Source organism: Tubulanus polymorphus, chromosome 7 (genome assembly GCF_964204645.1).
Source record: "Tubulanus polymorphus chromosome 7, tnTubPoly1.2, whole genome shotgun sequence".
NCBI lineage: Eukaryota > Metazoa > Nemertea > Palaeonemertea > Tubulaniformes > Tubulanidae > Tubulanus > Tubulanus polymorphus.
The window spans coordinates 13599712-13612608 of record NC_134031.1 but is presented as its reverse complement, the minus strand read 5'-3'; the positions used below and the strand labels follow the sequence as shown (position 1 = coordinate 13612608).

The window sequence follows — 12897 nt, the reverse complement described above, 5'->3', positions numbered from 1 at the left end:
AGTAATATTTCATAATTTATCAGGATATGACGCACATTTATTTATCAAACAGTTTTGTCATAAGATAGAAGAAATTAATAATGAAAAAGAAAGATAAAATTCAAATAGATCAAAAGATGTTGCTAAAATACCAACTTATAAATTTAAGATGTTAGCTAAAACATCTGAGAGTTATATATCATTCCAATTTGGGTGTCTAAGATTTATAGATTCATATAGATGTTTAGGTAGTTCATTAGATAACTTATCAAAATCATTAGTTGATGATGAATTTAAGATATTAAAACAACACTACCCAAATAATGATGATTTTCAATTAATGAGATATAAAGGCGCAATTCCATATTCATTTTACAATATATTTTATACCTTCTAATTTAAAAAATAATTTCATTCTGTCTTTCAATGATATTTCAGAATTTGGTTTTATTATTAACTCTTTAACAACAACTTCTAATCTATTAATACAATAATCATATGATTTTAATAATACTTTCATTTTTTTCTTTCTGAAATTCTATGTTATATTCTAAATCATTAATTTCTTTTTCTAAATATGCATTCCTTTTTTTAAATTCAATTTCTTCAATAACTTTAAATTCTCTATCTAATTTTAATTGTTCTATTTCTTTATTTTTATCTTTTTCTAAAGTTCTAATTTTAAAATCTCTTATACTTTTATCATGCGCAAATTTATCGGCTCTATTTCTTATGCTAATAATTTCTCTAATTGCTATATCAGAAAATATATTTAAATCTTCTTATTCTTGATCTGTTGCATCAATTAATCCATTCGGTAAAAATGAACTCCGTTTGAACTCCTCTTGAATTAGGTTTACTAGTTTTGGAAGTTACATTTTGTTCAGAAGTTGTTTCTGTTTCTAAACTATTATTGATTGTTTTAAATAATTCATAAATTCTTCGTTAAAATAATCTTTTATTTTTAACAATTTCTGTGTCGGTAACATTTTCTATTTCATTACTATTAATTATTCTTTTATTTTTTGGTAGGTCTAACTTAAGCAAAGTTGATTCTGCTAATATTTTATTTTGTTTTTCATAAGTTATATTAATATGATCATCATCTTTTAAATGATAATAATATTCACCATCTAAAAATTTTAATTCTCTTACTAAATGTCTGGCACCTCTATCATTTATATTATATCCAGATTTTTCAAATATAGGTTTGAAATGATAAATACATTCATTATATTCTAAATTTTGTTTTACTAAATCTGGATCTTCATTTTCAGCATTTATTCTCGATTTAGCTCTTCTATCAAATTCCTCCGTTGATGGGGCTTTAGAACCACTATCTGCTAAATTAGAATTATATGATGTTTCATTATCATTATCAATATCAGTTTTATTAACACCTGCATCATAATCATCATCAATATATCCATTATTATTAATTCCCATTTCTTGCATTTCATAAGCTTCTCCACCTTCTGCCATTTACATAATAAAGAAAATTAAAATTTAAAATATAACGTTCCTCCTATCAAAATTCCTATACAAGTTATGGCTAATTAAGCATTTTTATTTCATTTATTATCATTATTACTCTTAATTATTTCATGCTGGATATTATCAGTTTTAATATTTTCTGATGTATTATAATCTTTTATTTTAGAATCATCATTTAATTTAATATTCCTAGTTTTAGTTTCTATTGATTGTATATTTTAAATTTTTCACCTTCCATTAGTTTTGAAGCAGTGATAACCCTTCTATTTATATCATTTAATCCAAATGAATTGTTTATTGTCGCAGTTTTAATTAGATTATTAAAACCAATTATATTTCCCATTTTTAATACTTAATCATTAGAAATAATTAATAAATTAGGACTTATACAATAATTTAATCTCACATGTGATTTATCTAAATAATTTTGATATCTTACTTTATTTTCTGGAATCTATCTATTTTTATCATTATGAATAGAATCTTCAAATAAAACTTTGAATTGTTTCTGCGCATCAAATGAAGTATTATCATTTCCAACTATTGGGGATCTTGTTTCAACTTGTGATCCTAATATACAAATTAAATAAATTCTAATAGATTGATCTATTCTTTGTATTCCAGGCTTGGAAAAACCTTCACTATTTTCTAAAATAAAATTAATCCAACCATTATTATTATCAATTTTATAATTATGATAAGCTCCAACTCAATGCATATAATCAATTCTTTTTATTTCAAACTGTTCACTAACACCATGTAATTTACCATGCGCTCTTAAATCAGAATTGATATTTATATTAAATTCATTACATATTTTATAAAACTTAGATAGATTAATATCATTATCCAATTCTTTAAAACATTTCGATCCAGGTAAAGGGCATTCTAATTCATTTAATATAATTCTAATTTGAAAATACATGTGAAATCTAAATATTGTATGGATTAATTTTAAATCAGAATAATTCAAATTTTAATCTAAGTTATTTAAATGATCATTCCAACTTATACCACATCCTGTTGTTGCACAATAAACAGCAAAATTCAATTGATTCTGCCAATATTTCATATTAGATTTCATTTTATATATATTATATTCATCTCGAGTAAAAGTAACGTCATATGTATTAAATATATTTTCCATTCTAGAAATAAAAAACTTTGTTTCAGTAACATAAATTTCTAAATTAACTAATGAATTTAAAACTGAATTTTTATATAAAATATTTTAATTAAAATCAATTGCAGGAATATTATATTTAATTGATTTATTATATTGAAAAGCTTTTGGAAACCCCATTTATATAACAAGAAAATTAATAATTCATTAATTCTTTTAATAATTTATCTTGTTCTTCAATTGTTATATTACCATTTAAACTTATTATATAATCTAATTTATTTTTTGATTTATTAATTTCTTTTATATTAGATTTAATTTTTTCCTTATTACTTTTTATATTTAATTTAGAGCTAATACCAGTTAATACACTTGATGATAATCCTAGCACACCAATTGATGTAGCTAAAGCTGTTAGCGGACTGAATATTTTTAGAAATGTTATTTCAGAACTAATTGTAACTGAACCACTAATAATAATATAATATATAATTTTACTTTTTGAATATTTCCTCTTTTTAACTTTTAAATCATTTTCAAATTCTAATATTTGTTTTTCAAATTATATTTTTTATTTAGTTTTATTTATATCATGAGGAATAATATCAATATTGTTAACTTTATCACCCATTTATTTAACAAAAAATAATATGTAATTAATTAGTAAATTTATATGCTACAAATATAACAATAACAGTTCCACCTAAAATCCAAATTATTTCATATTTCTTCTGTTCACTACTTGGGGTATGATAATCCGGTAATTTAGGTTTATATAGATGTAATTTTTCTTTATTTGTTACTGCGTTATATAAACTCATAGCATCATCAACTGACTTAAAATCTCTATGTGAAATTTTCTGATTATATAATTCTTTATTGATATAATCGATATAGTTTTGTCTCTTTTCTCTATATTCTTCTGCTGCGATATTTTATTCACTCTCAAGTGATGTCTTTTTTGTTCTAATAATGAACCATTTTTATCAATATGCTTAAATAAATAACCACCACCTGTTAATGCTAAAGCGTTAACAATTGCCGATCCTATAATAGTCATAATTGCAGATGCCATTTATTTTACAAAAAAATTACCCATCAATAGGAGGAATATATTTTTCGTTTTTCTAAATAATCAATTGTTAAATTAGATTAAGTAACGCTAACGTTAATTTTCAAATATCATTGATATCAAATCTATCAACATTATTACTTCCTATTTTGAATACTTTTTTAATACCATGGTATAACCAACAGTTCCAACTGATAATAATGCACAGTTATATAAACCAGTTATTATCCACTTATTATCACTCATTCATTTATAAAAAAAATCACCTTCAAAATATTTAGTTATCTTAATTATAATTATTTCAACATTTATTTCATTACTACTTTTATGATTATCATATATTTCAGTTATTATTTTTTTTATATCATCGATGATAAAATCTTCATCTAATTCATAAAATCTTTAAGACTTTCTTATATTAAATCAGTGATCTTTTCTGCATTATAAGTTTCTTTATTTATTGTTTTTTCATACTCAAATGTTGTTTCATTAGTAAATACAATATTATTATTATGTGTTATTACATCATCAACATCAAATTTCATTTCTTTCTCACGATTAAAATCAAATTCAAAACATGTACTCGGTCCAACAGTTATATTCATTGATATAGCGACAGATTACTCTTTACATCTTATAACTAATTCATATATCACAGGAAAGTTATTTAAATCAATTAAGTATCCATTATGATTTCTTACTTCTAATCTAAAATTATTAAATCGTGAAATACAAGGTTTAAAATCACATTCAGTTAAATTATAATTTATTTGTGTTCCAAATTGTTAAACATTTTTCAATGGTGAAATATTTAATATACTAGAATTACAAATTGTATCTTTAGTTGCTTCGAATGTTTTTGTAGGATCAATTAAATTGCAATAAATATAAAAATGTGTGTAAGGTATTAAGTTTGGTGTACCTTCGGCATTACGTATCCTTACATCTGGGTTAATTCCTAACAGTTTAGCTAAAGGTTTTTTAACCACAAATTGATGTTCATCTTTAGCTAACTTTATTCTTACTTCATTATTGTTATCACTTTTTAGCCCACTTGGGACTCTAGTCCCAACGGGCTATTGCGTTCACTTTTCGTCCGTCGTCCGTCCGTCCGTAGATGGAATCCAGTTATTTTGGGAAGTTTTGAAGACGCTTCAAGGTAATGTCTTGATATTTGGTTTATACATGTATCTACCCTAGACACATCTTCAGTCCCAAAACTGGCCCTATCAGATTCAAGATGGCCGTCTGGCAGCCATTGTTGTTCGCACACATTTTCGAAGTTTTCGAGGGAAATTTTGAAGACACTTTTATCAATAACCTTGATTGTTTGTGTATATTTGTACCTCCCAAGGGCCCATCAACATAAGAAAACTTGGGTCGATCGGACTCAAGATGGCCGTCCTATGACCTTTTAAGTGCCCAAAAATGTCAATTTTGGCCCTGTAGCTTCCTACTGGTTTGCCATTTCTCTTTGCAATTTGTGATGGGTATTCTTTGGAAAGGGATGTTTTATACCTGAAACATGTATTTTTGATCAGCCAATTATGGCGCAATTTGCAGCCATCTTGGGCGTCATCAGTACTCATTCGTAGGTGGGATAAAAGTTTTTCCACATTATATTGATACCTAAGCATATTGTGTTACCACAATGTATTGGAAAGTTGTAGCTCATAACGTTTTCTATGATTTTGGTGAGTTTCAAGGTCATTGGTTTTTTTATTTGGCCACCAGGGGCATTGAATAATATAAAAAACTTGGTATTTCTATATTATATTTGTACCTACGCATATTTTGTTACCACAGTCAATTACAAAGTTGTAGCTCATAACATCGTCTATGATTGTGGTGAGTTTCGAGGACATAAGGTATTCTATATGGTCACCAGGGGGCGTTGAATAGTAGAAGAACTTGTTATTTCCTTATTAGATTGGTACCTAGGGATATTTTGTTACCATGATCAATTGCAAAGTTGTAGTGCATGACATGTTCTATGATTGTGGTGAGTTCAAGGTCATTTGGGTTTTGCATATGGTCACTAGGGGGCATTGTATTGTAGAATAAGTTAGCATTTCCTTATTAGATTGGTACGTAGGGCTATTTTGTTACCATGATCCATTGCAAAGATGTAGTTCATGACATGTTCTATGATTGTGGTGGGTTCCAAGGTCATTGGGTTTTGCATATGGTCACCAGGGGGCGTTGAATAATATAATAACTTAGTATATCTATATTATATTTGTACCTACACATATTTTTTTACCACAATCAATTGCAAAGTTGTAGCTCATGACATCGTCTATGATTGTGGTGAGTTGCAAGGATATAAGTTATTCTATATGGTCACCAGGGGGCGTTGAATAGTAGAAGAACTTGGTATTTCGTTATTAGAGTGGTAACTAGAGATATTTGGTAACCATGATCAATTGCAAAGTTGTAGATCATGATATGTTCTATGATTGTGGTGAGTTTCAAGGTCATTGGGTTTTGCATATGGTCAGCAGGGGGCGTTGAATAGAAGAATAACTTAGTATTTCCTTAGTAATTTGGTAACGAAGCATATTTTGTTATCACAATCAATTACAAAATCATAGCTGCTGACATATTCTATGATTGTGGGGAGTTCTGAGGTCATTGTTTTTTGTATATGGTCACCAGGGGGCATTGAATATTGAAATTGTTAGATTGTTGAGCATTTGAAAGCACTTCCCAAGTGGGCATGGTGTCCCTGGACCCCTAGTTAAAAGTTTAATTCCAAATCCCGCAGACCCTCCCATTTCTAAACAAGCTCTTTTATTAATTTCTTGCGCTAATTTTTCTAGATTATATAATCCTGGTTTAGGAAATAGATGATACCATTTATTCAAATTTCTAGCATAAATTAAAAAAGCTTAAATGATCAAGACTTCTATTCGATGTATTGTTAAAAGAATTACATAAACTTATATTTACTAATCTTAAATCAACACAATTTTGAAATTCTCTATCTAATTGTACTAGTAAATTATGAGATTTATGATTTGTAAGTTTTCTAGAATCAACATATATTCTGTATTCTTTTAATTCAACCATTTACTTTGCATTTTTTTTATTCGAAATCTATGCCATGGTGCCCTTTTTCAAACTTACCTTAGTCTATGAAATAGAAATCACCAGAACATAATTCTTCTAGATCTTCACTAGATAATCTATAAAATCTATCTCGTAAATATGTTCTGAATTTATATTTATTACCTTTTAATCCTTCATATTCTAAGTGAATAACTAATTTATCTCCATATTTATTAGTAATTGTTTCAATATTTGTAATTAAATATTTCTTATGAATTGTTAATTCATTCAATTTTTTAAATATATAATCTACTGATTTGACATTTGTAGTATCTTTAATTCTATTTAAGAATGATTTGTTGTTCTCACTGTGAACTTGTTTGCTCTCCATTTATTAGGGTTTTCTGTTTCTTCACAGAAAACCTTATTGAAATTCGCGTGATTATTATTATTTTTTTTTTACCCTTTTCCACACAGTTTTTGTTAAAAGTGTAAAGGCTTCCTTACCTTACCGCTGTCGCCGATACAATCCGTACGATATCCTTCAGCCCACTTCAATCTCCATCAATCTACTGCATAGGAATTTTGATAAATTCACGTTATAAAGGCACTGTCGAGCCGTAAACATCGGAAATTTGGCTCCGTTCAATTAGTAGCCATGTTGTGTTTTCTTTCCGAAATTTCTCTCTTCTTTATGAGGAAGAGCTATCGAATTATTCCCTCTCTACTCCACAATCAATTTCAAAGTCAATTTTATGAATTTATTGCTCAGCGGGTCCGAGTCCAAGAGTTTACGAGTCCGGCGTTCGCGTGTCTGACAGGTTTACGGGCATTTGTTGGTTACCTCTTTAATATTTTTGATTTGTTGTTATTCGGGTTATTTCATTTAAGTATATTGCTGATCAGTTCATGTAACCAAAAGCGTCAATAAACAGATTTTGAATTGATCAAGTTTAAATCAAGGTCGTTGAGTCGCGGAGGGCTATTAGAATTACGTTCGTCTCAGAGAGAAGGCATCAGACCACAATTAGGTTAGTAGCTCGAAGATGCGTAGGGCCGGACCCCAAAAATAGTACCTAGAGTGAAGAAGAGGTCCCCTATAAATGTTGCCATAATTTCTGCAAATGGGATAGGTAACGAATTTCGGTTATATGTATGAAATCCATTGATCCTGAGAGACAGCTTGATGATGAAATAAGGGATTCCCTGGACTTTTTTTGCTTGGAGTAAGGGTACCAAACACGGTGGGGGATTCCCTTAGATATTTGGCTCGGATGTACTGGCATACCTGTACTGGGATACCCCTCCTTTCTAAAGGTTTGATTATTTCAAAAGTTAGGTTGGGTATGTGGGGCGAAAACCACTTCAATGCGTAGCTAAGATGCTGGCCTATGAGCCATAAGCAGGATTTCCCCTGAATTTACGCGCTTATATATGAACTAAACTCTCGAATTTCTTGTTTTTACTATAGGATATAGAAGATTTTGGAATAGTGGTCTGAGCTCAGAAAACAAATGACAGAAAAGTATCAGGTGATTATCGATAGCCTACTACGGTACACACAGTTGACAAACAGTGTTAGGCCTGTGCCGGTTGGTGCATACTGGGAATAAATATACTGGTTGGTCAGTTGGTTCGGTTGTGAAGTGTGGAAGCTAAGAAAGCCTACCGCGCACCGGTATTTATTTGTCTATATAGGCCCATTATATAGTACCCAATAGCATTTTAAATACGTAGTTGTTACCTGTACGTGACTGTACGGTGATCTCCACAGGTTAACCGTACGTGAGTTCCCGACTAACGCCGTACGTGAGTTCCTGTAATCTGCAAACACGCGTGCGTGAAAGAATAGAATAATTGGGTTAGGTGAGGCTAGGCTATTTGTAAATCAAATTACATGTAACCTGCAGTTAGGCAAAAAAAAATTGATACCTTGTTTCTCCGCTCTGCTGAGCTTAAATGTTGACCCGGCCGGCCGCCTATCTACCCTATACATTACTTTTTTTTAAATCGTGATCAATTTTACCATAATAGACCCGGCCGCTATAGAAATGAACTGTTTATAAATTTTATCATATTTTACAAAAATGACCCGGCCGCTGCGGAGAAACAAGGTATCATTTTTGTTTGGCCTTACGTTCTGTGGCACAGTGGGTAAATCACTGGACTACTACTGGATTTTTCTTTTCGTTTGGTTTCGAATCCCAATATTGCATGTCTGAGCGTCAACGTACTTACATATGGCTAACCTGTAGTAATCACCGTACAGTCACATACAGGTAACAACAGCGTTTTAAGTATTAAGTGAGTGCGACAAGCCTACCATGCCTATGTGCTACAAACACAACTTTTTCCCCCCTCTCGTCGGCCCTACAGTGATGTTACTAATAACTGGTGCCATTATAACATGGATAGGATTTGGTCAGGACTAGCCTAAAGTATAATTCAGTCTATGTACTAATTCATTCGATAGGCCTATTTTTAGCCCACTTTGGACTTTAGTCCCAGCGGGCTATTGCGTTCACTTTTTGTCCGTCATCCGTCCGTCTGTAGACGGAATCCAGTTATTTTGGGAAGTTTTGAAGACGCTTCAATGTAATGTCTTGATATTTGGGTTACACATGTATCTACCCTAGACACATCTTCAGCCCAAAATATGGCCCTGTCAGAATCAAGATGGCCGACTGGCAGCCATTGTTGTTCGCCAAAATCAACACTTTTTACACATTTTTGAACTTTTTGAGGGAAATTTTGAAGACGCTTTGATCAATTACCTTGATCTTTTGGATTTATGTGAATCCCCCAGGGCCTATCAGCATAACAAAAATTGGGTCGATCGGACTCAAGATGACCGTCCTATGACCTTTTTAGTGCCAAAAAATGTCAATTTTGGCCCGTATTCGGAGTGCTGTAGCTCCCTACTGGTTCGCCATTTCTCATTGTAATTTGTAATGGGTATTCTTTGAAAAGGGATGTGTTATACCTGAGACAGGTATTTTTGATCAGCCAATTATGACGCAATTGGCGGCCATCTTGGTGTCATAAGCACTCATTCGTAGGTGGGAAAAGTTTTTCCACATTATATTGTTGATATTTAAGCATAATTTCTTACCACAATCAATTGGAAAGTTGTAGCTCATGACATGGTTTATGATTGTGGTGAGTTTGAAGGTCATTGGTTTTTGTATATGGCCACCAGGGGGCGTTGAATAATACAATATCTTAGTATTTCTATATTATATTCGTATCAATGCATATTTTGTAACCACAATCAATTGCAAAGCTGTAGCTCATGACATGATCTATGATTGTGGCAATTTTTAAGGCCAATAGTTATTCTATATGGTCACCAGGGGGCGTTGAATAGTAGAATAACTTAGTATTTCCTTATTATATTGGTACCTAGGCATATTTTGTTACCATGATCAATTACAAAGTTATAGTTCGTGACATGTTCTATGATTGTGGTGAGTTTCAAGGTCAGTGGGTTTTGAATATGGTCACCAGGGGGCGTTGAATATTGAATTTGTTAGGTTGTTGAGCATTCGGAACCACTTCCCAAGTGGGCATGGTATCCCTGGACCCCTAGTTAAAACAATACGGTGAAGTATTCACACGCAGAAAGGCCAATTGATTTGAGCCATGTGATTAAATTTTGCCAGGCCTTCTCCGCCCCTGCTGACATTAATAGTCAAACCTAGATCCAAAACGTTCATATGGTCATGGCTTGTATACCCGAAATCATTGTAGGCCTGTACATTTTGCTGTTCGCAGGTTTGGTATACCGATTTCTCCATTCTTGACTGATAAGTGTACGGTACAGCTGTATGCATTATACAATTGTTCCAATGGGAATATGGCCTATTGATTGGGCTTATTATTTCCTGCTTTAGAATACTGAAATAAGCCTAACGTTCATTCAAATATCCAACATCGGTGAAATTTTGATTACTGAATACATGTACTGTAGATTTTTCATGTTGTATGAATAATTTGCAGTTCAAATGAGTATGATGCTGATTCCAATGTCAAACGCATGAAGTTAGATGGACAGTCAACAGCAAGATATCTCTCTTCGACCGATGTTGCACCATAGAAGATCTGATTCTTTCAACTCAAGCAAAGTGATTCAACACGATCGTCATAACACTGGAATAGGTTTGCAGTAACTAAACGGTTCATTTCATTTAGTCCTATGTACTATTCCAATTCGAATATTATTGTAATTGAAACTCTGGAACTGTTAACAAAAGACAAGTTAAAAAAAACACAAGTTATGCCTGATTCTCATGTTCAAATTCAATTCAAATTCAAATTTATTTCATATCATATTTACAAAGCATATCATTGGTTCATACAGTAATAAAAATTAGGAAAGAACAAATATTATTACAGAATTTTAAAAAAGGCAATGAATTTCTATAACTAAATGAACATTATTTTTCTAATAACTAAGAGTGACTCTCCCGTTAATTAGGAAACACACGCAACTAGTGGAATAGGTTTGATTTACACACATGTTGCAGGTATCAATTGTTTATCACTATAGAATTTGTAATCCATAAAAGCCAAAATCAACATCAGCCGGAAACCCAGACCAGATCAATTCATAATTTATTGATTGAATCTACACTACAATATATGTACATGTATTTATTCAAATATTTCAATAAAAACATTAACTTCTTAAATCTATTCTAAATCATAATACGTTCTTATCTGTAAATTCACTCAATCTATCGACTCAGCAGGTGCGAGATGAGTTCTTAATAGGACAGATCCATTTTTAAGGATGGTGATATCACAGTATCATGATGTTTGAATGCCAAAATAAATGCCTGGTCAAATAGATTAATATTTGTTGATTGTACGTCCGCGTATGTTAGGTTTCAAAGCTGAATCATATTTGACGTTTACACAGTGGTAGCATATTAGGTTCGAATCTGTCAATGCATTTTATTCTATGTATCGATATTTCAATTTACTACAATTCCGATCTTTCTGAATGGCTTTGCAGAAAACCCGTCATCGCTGCTTGGCAGCTATATTTATACATATTTTTATTAAAATTGAATTAAAGCCGATTAACATGTTAGAATCCTTTTCATAATCTCATTCTCTTTTGTTTCTTCTCTTTTGAATTTTAAGTATTCATCTAAATTGCAACCATAAGCGACTGTGTCTATACCATCATCTAATATATATCTTTTATCATCAAATGGGTTTAGGCTAACCTTTTCTATCTCTTCAATAAACATCTCGTGATCTTCAGATCTTAAACATTTCATCTTATGTTTCCTAATTTCTTCATTAAATGTACAACTGATGTAATCTTTGAAATAAATATTTTTTTCTACAGCGCTTTTGGTAATTCCTTTCAATTTTTTAGCTTCATGTTCTTTAGTTTTATATGAATACATTTTAGATCTAATACCTATAAACTCTATCATTTCTTCACCACCTAATTCATCTTTGAATTTACCGGGCAACTTTTTATTTTCAGTATTATATAATTCATGAATTTTAGGATAATTACTAAAGTCGAAATGATGTTTTGATGTTTTTAAATCATTTGTTAGATCATCAGTTTTTATCTTTAATATGTAAGAATCTGTATCAAAATATAAGATTTCTATATGCTTTTCTCCAAAATGAGGTTGTGATACGTTATAGTAAAATTCGTACATCAATTATTTTGATATTTCTAAAACTGATGCTCCAACATAAATTGGTTTATTAAATTTTATTGATGTTCTCATTTTAACTGCAGCTAAATTTTCATCAAATATTCTGTTACCAATAAATTTAGGATATGTTTGTAAATGCTTTATCCTTTTACCATTACTAACTAACTCAATATCATTTCTATTTCTAATATTTTCACAAGTCTTACCATAGAATGCATTATTCATTAGCCTGAAAAAATCTCTCTCAAAATCTGTTTTAGCTTTAGTTCTCTGTTTGGTATTAAAATCTATATATTTTTCTAACCATTTAGATTGACTGAATGAAATATATCTATGTACTTTTTTAGAATCATTCCTTGATTCAAATAGAATTTTAACATCCGATAATGTACTACATAATTATATTTATCTTCCTGAGTTACCATTAAATTTTCTGTATGAATATGATTTTCAGGTTTAATTCTTTTTTGATAATTTGATAATTCTTCATG

At 30.5% G+C, this 12897-nt stretch overlaps 1 long non-coding RNA gene across 1 annotated transcript; it reads left to right on the top strand.

Annotated features, from left to right (window-relative positions):
- The first annotated feature begins 7152 nt into the window (after positions 1-7152).
- LOC141909005 (uncharacterized) lies at positions 7153-11310 on the top strand. Its single transcript, XR_012619658.1, has 3 exons — positions 7153-7750; positions 8191-8251; positions 10719-11310. It is a non-coding gene; the product is annotated as an uncharacterized LOC141909005 (long non-coding RNA).
- Positions 11311-12897: the final 1587 nt, after the last annotated feature.